Source organism: Symphalangus syndactylus, chromosome 18 (assembly GCF_028878055.3).
Source record: "Symphalangus syndactylus isolate Jambi chromosome 18, NHGRI_mSymSyn1-v2.1_pri, whole genome shotgun sequence".
Lineage (NCBI taxonomy): Eukaryota > Metazoa > Chordata > Mammalia > Primates > Hylobatidae > Symphalangus > Symphalangus syndactylus.
The window spans coordinates 11,443,538-11,454,348 of record NC_072440.2 but is presented as its reverse complement, the minus strand read 5'-3'; the positions used below and the strand labels follow the sequence as shown (position 1 = coordinate 11,454,348).

The 10,811-nt window shown below is 49.2% G+C and overlaps 1 long non-coding RNA gene across 1 annotated transcript; it reads left to right on the top strand.

Annotated features, from left to right (window-relative positions):
- Positions 1-773: 773 nt before the first annotated feature.
- LOC129467812 (uncharacterized) lies at positions 774-8,552 on the top strand. Its single transcript, XR_008652482.2, has 3 exons — positions 774-914; positions 6,972-7,079; positions 8,489-8,552. It is a non-coding gene; the product is annotated as an uncharacterized lncRNA (long non-coding RNA).
- The last annotated feature ends 2,259 nt before the right edge of the window (positions 8,553-10,811 follow it).

Sequence of the window (10,811 nt, the reverse complement as noted above, 5' to 3'; positions counted from 1 at the left end):
AGAGAAGGAGATTGGAAAATCATGTGAATGGTGAGTGCTGGCAATTTGGCAGCATGTGGCAAGAGGTTGCAAGAAAGAGGTGGCCTCAGGAAAGCAATCAATGAGAAGAGAGAGATCCCTGAAGTTCTGGGATTCGCAGAGTTTGAAAGCTATACTGCCTGCGTCTAGAGGTAGAATTTTCAAAACGTGAGCTACAAATATCAAGCCAAAGTTTTTTTTTTTCCTCCAATGTAATTAAGTCAGTCAGGGAGAGGTGAGAATAAGTGGCATCCAGAAACAAGTATATGAGTGAGATAAAATGACTCAGGCTGAAGATAAGACGAAGGTCGCGGCTTTCTCTCTTGTCATCTCAAATACACCATGAGATTCACCATGGAGCAGAGATGGATGGAGTTTGGAAGACCCAGGAGCTGCCTGGAGGAGAGCCAAGGAGTCTCCATGCTCACAGTGGGCGAATCTCCTTACTCCTCAGGAGAGAAAGAAACTGTTACTCTGCTAAGCCGCTGGGATTTGGGAATTGTTTGTTAAAGCAACGAGCAAGTGTTACTCTGGAAAAGATGGAAGCAGAGGAGGGTGAGAGGCAGAAACGGGGGCCAGGAGTAGGCGCAGGATCCATGCAACAGCGCGGCGGATCAGCCTTGGGTGGCTGAGAAAGAGGCTTCCTGGTGAAGAGGAGATGAGGTATAAAGGAACGTCCAGGGACCACGTGCTGTGTGCCAGGAACTGTGTCCCTGGCAACAGTGGATCAACGCACTGCAGGGAAGGCCCTGGGGGTGGATGCGGAGACCGCTGTGATGGTTTCTAAGTGCAGGCTTGCTGGTTGGGATTGAGTAATAGAATCCAACTCATCGGCTTTCCATTGTACCAAGATAGAAATGATGGGCTGGGTCCACCTTCTGTCATCACTTGAGCAGGTATAATCTGAAACAATCAATAGAATGATTAATATCATAGATTTTATTTTAGAATAGATTTATGGAAACATTGAAAAGATAGCACAGAATGTTCCCGTACTCCCTGCAGCCAAAATCCCCTGCTGTTAGCCAGATGAGTCCTGAGGGCTCTGGGCAGCTGAGAAGGTGGACAGTGCGGGGCTGTGTTTACAGGAGAGCTAGAGAGCAATTGCAGAGAATACTCACACTTAAGAGTCAGGAGGAGAAGAGGGGAGGGACCAAGGAGACAAGCCGGGAGGGACTCTTAAAGTAGAGCCCACAGCCAGAAGTCAGAAAGCTGGAAACACTCGGGCATAAGAAATAAAGAGCCAAGGATGAAATTTAGTAGTATTTCGGTTTGTAAATGTGGGCAGGAGGAACTAGCATCAGAAGAGGAAGCAGGTGCAGAGACCTGCTGGGCCAGGTTAAGGGGGTGGCCAGGAAAACAGGGGAGAAGGGACGTTCTGAGGGCCGTCTTCCATATAGAATTCATTCATCTTCTCATTCATTCATTCATCTTCTCATTCATTCATTCACTTGGTGTTTATGGGAAGCTCGGCTGTTTCACGCACATTCTGGGGTCACCGTGTTTCTTTCACTCAACAAATATGGGAGGCTTTGCATGTCAGAATGAAGAATCCTTGATCTTCGTTTAATTGATAATGGGTCAAATGAAGGTTTCCAGGTAAAGGAGTGATAAAGCTCCCATCAACAAGGAACAATCACACAGCGTCCGTTCCTATGGTGTCCTCGCCATTAGGGAGGATTTATTTATTTATTTATTTATTTATTTATTTATTTATTCTTTGAGACGGAGTCTTGCTCTGTCGCCCAGGCTGGAGTGCAGTGGCTCGATCCCGGCTAAGTGCAAGCTCCATCTCCATTAGGGAGGATTTAATAAGGGCTTGACAGACCCATGGATTACCCAAGTCTTGGCGTGAAAGGGTAGATGCAGGTTGGGAGTGTAGGAAGCGTGGACCAGGCACGAGGAGCCCCTCAGGAAGCTGTGAGGTAACCCAGGAGTGCAGAAGATCTGCCTGGAGCAGGTGCCCTGAGAATGCAGGAGACGGGACCCCAGCCCAGGCTGCTTCTGTCCAGGGCTCTCGGATGTTTCAAGGATATGCTCTCCAGAGACACTGAGGGGTGGAGGAGGGATGACAGGAAGAGGAGGAAGCCAAGCAAGGGTGCAATTGCAGGAGAAATTTCACGGGATGCGGGTTCAGCCGAAGCCTTCGAGGGATTTCTGGAGTACGCCTCAGAGATGTCCTGACTCACTTGAGGAGCTGGAAGTTCCTACCCCACCCCAGCTAAGCACACCCGGGAGAGGGGCAGGACGACGACTCCCAGACATCTCCAGCCCTTTGCGTGGGCAGAAGATGCAGTGCCAGAGGCCAGGGCAGTCCCCCAGAGAAGGGCCGAGTGTCCGCCACAGCGAGGGGGAGGAAAGAGCACCCGTGTTGGAACAGAAAGGGGCTGGACGGGATCCAGGCAGAACCTGATAGTATCGGCAACAGTATGCATGCGCGGGACTGATGGACCGTGAAGGAGAGGCGTGGAAGGCAGAGCCAGGCTCTGAAGCCTGGAGGCTGGGAGATGATATTAATGGGCAATGGAAGATGCGGCTGGAGAAGAGGACATTCGGGGCAAGATAACAAGTCGGACTTGGGAAAAAACCACCCACCTCTGTCCTATAAATTAGGCATAAACGAGGTATTTATGGAATGCCTACTGGATCCTGGCACCCAGAAAAGCGATTTTTTTTTTTTGAGACAGAATCTCGCTCTGTTGCTCAAGCTAGAGTGCAGTGGCATGATCTCGGTTCACTACAACCTCCACTTCCCAGGTTCAAGTGATTCTCCTGCCTCAGCCTCCCAAGTAGCTGGGACTACAGGTGCATGCCACAATGCCCAGCTAATTTTTTTTTTTTTTTTTTTTTGGTATTGTTAGTAGAGACATGGTTTTGCTATGTTGGCCAGGCTGGTCTCGATCTCCTGATCTCAGGTGATCTGCCTGCCTTGGCCTCCCAAAGTGCTGGGATTACAGGCGTCACCCACTGTGCCTGATCCGGAAAAGCGATTTATATCACAACCCCACTTACTGTTCATGTCAACCCTATTAGGGGAGGACAAGAAAATAGGACTTGAGTTTACATATTTTACTCAAGTTCAGAAAAGGTAGCAAACGATGAGGCTGAGATTCTAACACAGGCCCGATTAATTCCGAAGCAGGAGCTCCTAAACGCTATGCAGTGTGCGTATTTATAGATTTTAAAATCAGTCGGCCCATCTGGCTTCCCCTTTCTGGGCCCATGGTCTTCTGCGGCTTCTCTCTGGGTGCACACTTCTTCTTGGCATGGAAGGAGGCTTGGTCTTCCTTCAGGGATTGGGCACGACGGACCCCTTTTTGTCGAAAAGCCCAGTGCTGCGCTGGCCCTGGCACTGGACAACCCTTCGCCAGTTTATGACCTATTTTACTGTGATCAGTTCCGTGGCCAAGTGTCCAAAGCCAGAAAGGTTTTTGCGTCATAGTTTTGGAATATAAAATCAAAGAATGGCCGGAATATAATCATCAGAGTCCACGGCTAGCCCGTTCTCTCTTTCTCAGAGGAAGGGTCTCCACTGGGCTCTGCCCCGGGGCAATCGGAAGCTCATCACAGGGCCTCTGGCTCCCATAGCATTCTGGTTTTGTGTTGCTTTTATTCTGCTTTTTTTTCCCCAAAAAAGTGAGTGTCCCCTTTTCAGATAGAATTTCAATAGAGGGATACAGAGGAGGTATTGGAGGAAGCTGGGCAATTCTCTTCTCTGTGATCTACCTCCCTGTTTAGCACAAATAATTTTAGCTTGCTGCGAAAACTTGGTCTTCTAACTCAATAAAGAACCTGTTTTCCATATTTAAAGTATTTTTATTTTCAGGCTTCAGGCAAAAAAGGTTTCTCTTGGCTATTTGATATTTTTCCCACATTTCTGCTTCCACGGGGCCAGCGTCAGCCGCAGCCGGCCTCGGCGTGGCGGCATCCCACAGAGGCACGTACTGCCACACCTGATGCTTTCATACCCACCACAGTGTCAGAACACACACTGCTAATCCCAGACTTCCGCAGGGCCACCAGGATTCCCCATCCCCCAGCCGGCCAGGCTCCCCTAACCTCCTCCAGGCTGCCTTGGTGGAGTCCACTCCTGGCTGTGGACCTGGCATCTGACTCCCAGTGCCAGGCTCTGTGCCCCTGGGGCTCTGTGATTGCAGGCAACAGGGTGTGGCTATGTAGCATCAGCAGGAGGCATCCCGGGCAGCTCAGACCAGGAGGGCTGTCCAGAGAGCCAGGTGCAGAGAGAGGCAGGGGCCAGGCAGCTCGGGAGTCCGGGAAGCAGAAAGTGCCTGATGAAAACCCTCAGCAGCTCCCCCACAGGGAGCAAAAAGTGAAGGCACCACTTTGCATCGTCACACTTCTGCACCCAGGACGAAAAGGCCTGAGGTGGCAGCTGCATTTGGAGAGGGCAAAGCATGATGCTACATGCTTCAGAGAAGACAGTGTCCAGGGGAAAGAGGAACCGATGTTACCAGGAGGAGAGGGGTCACACACTGTGTGGCTGAAGAGCCACAGCTGTCACGACAGAGCCAGGCTAGATCCATCTGCCATGGCTGTGCCCGTGTGTGAGCCTGTGCCCAGTGGCGGATTCAACCCTGCTGCCCAAGCATATCAGCTGCTCTTCTCTCTCTGCTTGCCTTTCCCAGCCCCTGTGCACACACACGCACACACGCACACACGCACACACATGCACAATCCTTGTCCCCCCACACACAGTTTTCCCCACCTGCAATCACTGCGCCAGCTCTCGAAGGAAGTTCAGACCACAGATAATGAGGCCAATGATTGTATTCGGAAGGTGGAGTCACGCACAAACGGAGAGAAGCAGAGGCCACCGCTGCGCGGCCGGAGGGGCAGCTCCCAGGCCCAGGCAGAGCAGGCAGGGAGCGTGGCCCTGTCACCATCACAGCATTCAGGGGAGATTGTGCAATGGAACTTGGACTCTGACCGAGAACGGGGCAGGGAATCCACATCTTGTCCTCGGGGGCACCTTTTTCAGCTGGGATTTGGGGCAGAGGCCACTTTGCCTCCTGAGCCTGAGGGGAAAGGAGCCTCCAGCGCCGCTCCTGTCCCCGGCGAGAAAGCAGCAGGAAGGGGAAGGGCCGCCTGCGCTGGTGTGGCGGGAGCCCAGGGCAGGCGGCAAGTCTCCTCCTCCCTTTCAGCAAACCTGCCCAGCAGCAAGTAAGACACCCACCACCAGGGTGGGAGTGGGCCCCGCGAGCCAGAAGAACCTCAAGATTCTGCCAAATTTTACCCCTGTGCGGTTTCTAACATGTTCCTCTGTCCTTGTATTTTCTTTTTTTGTTTGTTTTGTTTTGAGATGGAGCCTCGCTCTGTTACCCAGGCTGAAGTGCAGTAGCACGATCTCAGCTCACTGCAACCTCTGCCTCACAGGTTCAAATGATTCTCCTGCCTCAGCCTCCCTAGTAGCTGGGATTACAGGCATGAGCCACTGCATCTGGCTTTTAGTAAAGAGAGGGTTTCACCTTGTTGGTCAGGCTGGTCTCGAACACCTGACCTCAGGTGATCCACCCACCTCAGCCTCCCAAAGTGCTGGGATTACAGGCGTGAGCCACCGTGCCCCGCCTCTGTGTTTTCTTTAAATTAGTAATTGGATTATGTTCGGACTCCCGTTTAAATTTTGGCAAGAAAACCTCACCAAAGAACCTTTGATGTCCTTTTGACTGCATCCCATCCATCAGGAACGGTATCAGAAATCACCAGCGGTTGGCCTGATGTGCCCATTACAGTTCCCTCAGCCTCTCCCTGGGTCATTTTAGCAGCTGTTGTTGAAAATTGTGTAGATGTGTCATTTCATTAAAGAGAGTGGGTGTGTGTGAGAGAGACAGACAGAGAGGAGGGAGGAAGAGACTGGCTGGGCTCTGTCTTCCCAGCTGGGTATTGGCCTTGTTTTTTGGGATGTCATCCTCCTTTGCTCACAGTGTCCAGAGCCCAATAGTGGCTCCATGAACGTCCCCTGAAGAAGGAACAAAGGCGTCTGATAAGGGCTCAAAGAAAACCAGACACACAACGAGCCCTCTCTAGATCACAGATAGTCACTTAAAATGCCATCTGCAGTGTTTTGCCATTTATTTACGAATATTCAAATTCTGCCCCTTGGATGACATCAACAGAAAGCACATTTCATCTTTGTCTAGTGAGGAGAAACAGCAGTGAATCTCTTTAAGAATCCAGTGTGAGGAGTAAAAACTGGGGGCAGCAAAGGGTGGCATTCAGTGCTTCTGAGTCCTGGAAAAGCACATTTCCACCATTCAAGAGGGGCTTGGGCCTGCGGCCTCTGTGGGCACCTCTTTGAAACCTCATGCGGAGATGTCTTCGAGAGCCCCTAGCAGGAATTGATAACAGAAACAATTTGCATGGAATTCCCTTGGGATCAGAAAATAATCTCCAGGCCAGGTGTGGTGGCTCACACCTGTAATCCCAGCACTTTGGGAGGCCGAGGTGGGTGGATCACTTGAGGTCAGGAGATCGAAACCATCCTGGCTAACACGGTGAAACCCTGTCTCTACTAAAAATAAAAAAAATTAGCCGGGCATGGTGGCGGGCACCTGTAGTCCCAGCTACTCGGGAGGCTGAGGCAGGAGAATGGCGTGAACCCAGGAGGCGGAGCTTGGAGTGAGCTGAGATCATGCCACTGCACTCCAGCCTGAGTGACAGAGTGAGACTCCAGATCAAAAAAAAATAAAATAAAATAAAAAGAAAGCCTTTGAGGAAATGTACCATGCTTCACACAGTAAATCGTAGTTGATACATGGTAACTTTTTCATTATCGAAACTATCATTAAATTACCATTTTGTTTTATGTATGCTTCTTATAAATGGGCCTACGGTTTACCCTAATCTGCTAGTCTTTGTCACAGAATAGGAGAGTTTAACTTATTAATGTTTATTGTCATAAAGTAATATTTTTGTCTTTCTTCCATCATTAAAAGACAAAAGGCATATTAAGAAAAACACTAGCAACAACTCTGGCAAAGCCTTAATATCCTCCACGTTTAAGGAGCATTTACCCACCACCAGGAGACAAATGGTTCGAACAGGTAAATCACAGAAGTTCTAAACACGTGAAAAACACTCAGCCTCACAGGGATTTTAAAATGCAAATAGGAGCAATTATGAAACTTTTTTCACCTTTCAAATTGGCAATTTAGCAAGATAATATTTGATGTTGGGAAGAGTGAAGTGAAATGGCGATATTTTTCGCTGCTGGTGGAAATAGAAACCTGAATTGCCTCTCAAAAGGAATGTGGTGATATAAGAGATGAGAGTTAGGAGTTTACACTCTTTAATGCCATCATCACGCTTCCAAAAACCATCCTCATAGAGCTCAGAGATGCAGGCAGAGATGTTCACGCAAGGATGTTCACCGCAGCTTTCACAGATGAGCTCTCAGCCACCTGGAGGAATCTGGCTGGGAGAAACAGCCCAGCACAGCCAAGCCTTTCATGGGGATATTTAGCTAAATATTAGGAACCTCCTTCTTCCTGCCGGACACCAGTTTCTAAAAAGTGTATATAGATTTGCAAGTAGAAGATTTAGAATTCTGATGGAATTTGCTCAGGAGATTCTAGATCCCTGCTTTCAACTCAAGAATGCATTCAGTAATGATCAGATACGAATCATCCCGTTTCCTTTCCTAAACCAGTGAACACTTACTGAGGCCCACACAGAGTTGAGGGCTCCCCAGCCCCCTCCCCATCTTGGGAGATGAGGAGTTTCTCTAAGGTCAAGAGCTGTGGGCCATGCCCTTGGCTCCTGCCCTGGGTGAAATCTTCATCCTTCCCAAAAATGATCATTGATTTCTCCTTTAGGACAATCAGAGGCAGTCTCAGTCCTGCCCTCATGTGAGGCCAGCAACTTCAGAGCATCCCCGCTACCCGCCACTGGCCCAAAGTAGGGCAGTCCTCCTTCGTGGGCAGGGGTCCCAGTCCTAGCCCATTCCAGCTGGGCAGCACGCTGATTTCTGCCAGGTGGTCCCCAACATGTTCTCTGCCCACAGCCTTTTCCTTCACTTCCATGAGGTCCCTGGAGTCACAGGACAGACCCGCAAGCAGGAAGAGCAGTGGGGCAGGCCACAGGCTGGCACCCAGCACCCAGTACCCAGTCCAAGTGAGGCTCCTTCATCCCCAGTGAGGCAGGCCACAGGCTGGCACCCAGCACCGAGTACCCAGTCCAAGTGAGGCTCCTTCATCCCCAGTGGGGCAGGCCACAGGCTAGCACCCAGCACCCAGCACCCAGCCCAGGTGAGGCTTCTCCACCCTGGCCGCAGTCCTGGGCAAGGCTTTGTGTGTCTGAAGATTCTAAATTCAAACCTCAGCTTCCAGGCGGCTATGGTGGCACATCCATCAAGGTTGGAGATCAGAACACAACGCGCCTAGTAGATTCTTAGCTCAGATGTTCAGACATATACATGTGGGCCTCTTTACTTCTTTTTGTCCTTTTTCATCAGGTCCCAAAAATGTCACAGCCAGACCTGCAAGAGCTGCCCCTTAATGCGAGACATGGCATCCAAGCATTCTTTATGACGTCGTCTAAGATCAATATATAACAATTAAAAGTCCTCTCCTATGTCTTTTTATAAATGCTTTCCAAATTGTCTGAAAGAATGTATTGTTTTTCATGCTCTATATTTCAGCAGGGGAGTTCTATTTAAATGAAGAAAGAAAGCACATTCCAGATCCTTTTGTTCATCCAGAGACTTCAGGTAAAAATTGAAGCATTTAAATTATGCATCCTGGCGGCCTTCTCTCACCGTCAGCATATGAGTCGAGATTTTTTTTTTTGAGAAGTAAAACACGAAATTCAAAATATATCTCGAGTCACAGCATGATGGTTTACCAGATGAGAGGAGAGGAAGACCTCTCTCCCTTCTACCATCAGGGCTGCCTGAAGAGGGCACCGGCCGGTTCTCCAGCAGTCAGGTCTGACAGGCTGGCAGCCTTCATGCCATCCCCTCAGCCAGAGGCCCAGACGCGCAGAAGAATTGCACGGACAAGGGTGGCCAGTGCTGGTGGGCCTTGAACGCCAGGCTAAGCCATTTGAATTCAATTTTTTGTCTAATTAGTTGGCTTGCTGTCTCTCAGGAAACTGCAAGGACTTTCACAAAATGCAGTTTGATATACAAATTTATGTTTTTACACGAAGTGGTTTGATTGCCTACATATATATTTATATATATTTATTATTTAATATTAAATATATTATATATATATATATATATATATATATATATATATATATATTGCATTTAAAGAATATCATCCTTATGCCCCTTAAACTGAAAGTGTAGGTTGGGACTCAAGCCAGGGAACCTTCGCAGCTCACCTGGGTTTCTCTTCCCACTCTTGTGTTTTCAGGGCAGCGTTTATACAACTATTTGCTGAACTGATTAGGTGTGAATTCCAAGCTGATAGCTCTTCATCACTTAGCATTACAAAACTGTATCAAAGCCCCATGCATAAACATGTTTTTGCAATTTCCTTCATCTTTTTTCATACTTTCTTGCCCCAAGAAAAACTTTTTATCACCTCCCTAAGGAATGTAATAGCTGTGAATTACAAACCCAACAGCTAGCACACCTGTCTTAACATTTACCAAGGAGCCAGAGTTGATTGTCTTTCCCTCTGTAAATTCAGCGTCAAATGCTTACAAAGTCTCCAGCACCAGTAAATACGGAGGCTTCAAATGACAAGCTTCATCCTTAGGAACAGCCGGGATATAGGAGACTTTCATTTTCAAAGTGAGTTCATTTTGTGTGTCTACGGAGGTATGCCCCAAAACCTCTAAAACCCACAAATGCAGCAATTAAGCCGTGCTGTCTCTCTTCCACCCTCCAAAAACACCATTTGACTTACGACTTTGTGTCACCACTACTTGTAGAACTGAGCAAACAGGAAACACAAGCCTTGTCCCCACATAGGCTCACACAGTCTGCAGCGAGCACACCGTACAGAAATTCGGGACTTTATCAGAGAAAGCTGGAGACAGGGCACTTGCTGTGTTTTCTCATCACCGACATGTCTGGATTCACAGTTCACATCGACTTAAATTCAAGCCTAATGAAGGTGTGGACATCCGAGCCGGGTACCCATCCTCTCATGCATCAGACAAACCTCCAGCCAGCACCTCTGACAGGCTTTCAGCAGCATCTCCAAATAAATGTTGAAAACAGCAACTTCCTAACAAGCAGTAAGCAGGTTGGGCTCACTGCATTAATCTATTAGCAATTAGATGATTGCCATCTGCAGTCTGTGCTGTTATCTGGAGTTGAATAAACTCAAGGCACACGTGTCGACGTGGTCAGGGAACCACCTGCTGTTTTCAACGTGCTCCTTGAAGCCCAGCCTGAGAACTGCTGTTCTTTCCTGTTGCCTGGGATGCGTGGACAGTGAACAGTCAATGCGTGAGCTAATGAGTACATCACAAACCTTGGGTCACTCGGCAGGATAGTGGCAGCGATGAACTCCTCGAGCTAGGAGCAAGCAAAGGGCAGCTCCCTTCCCGATGGCTGGGCCAGAGGCAGCTGCTGTGACTCTTGGGAAAAGTTTGAACCACACCCCTGAAGAGCCCTCCACTCAGGACTGGGAAGGGCATGCACGAAGGGCTGAAGGGGGCTCCCTGTGGCCATGGCAGAGCCCTTGGGCAGCTGAGGCCCGCAGCCTCCTTGGCCTCATCGCCCATAGCCCCTCCTGTGGCTTCTGATGGAATCTGCAGGGGAGGGGTGCTGAGGGCGGGTGGCCCACTCCATCAAGTTAATACACACAGCAGCCAGC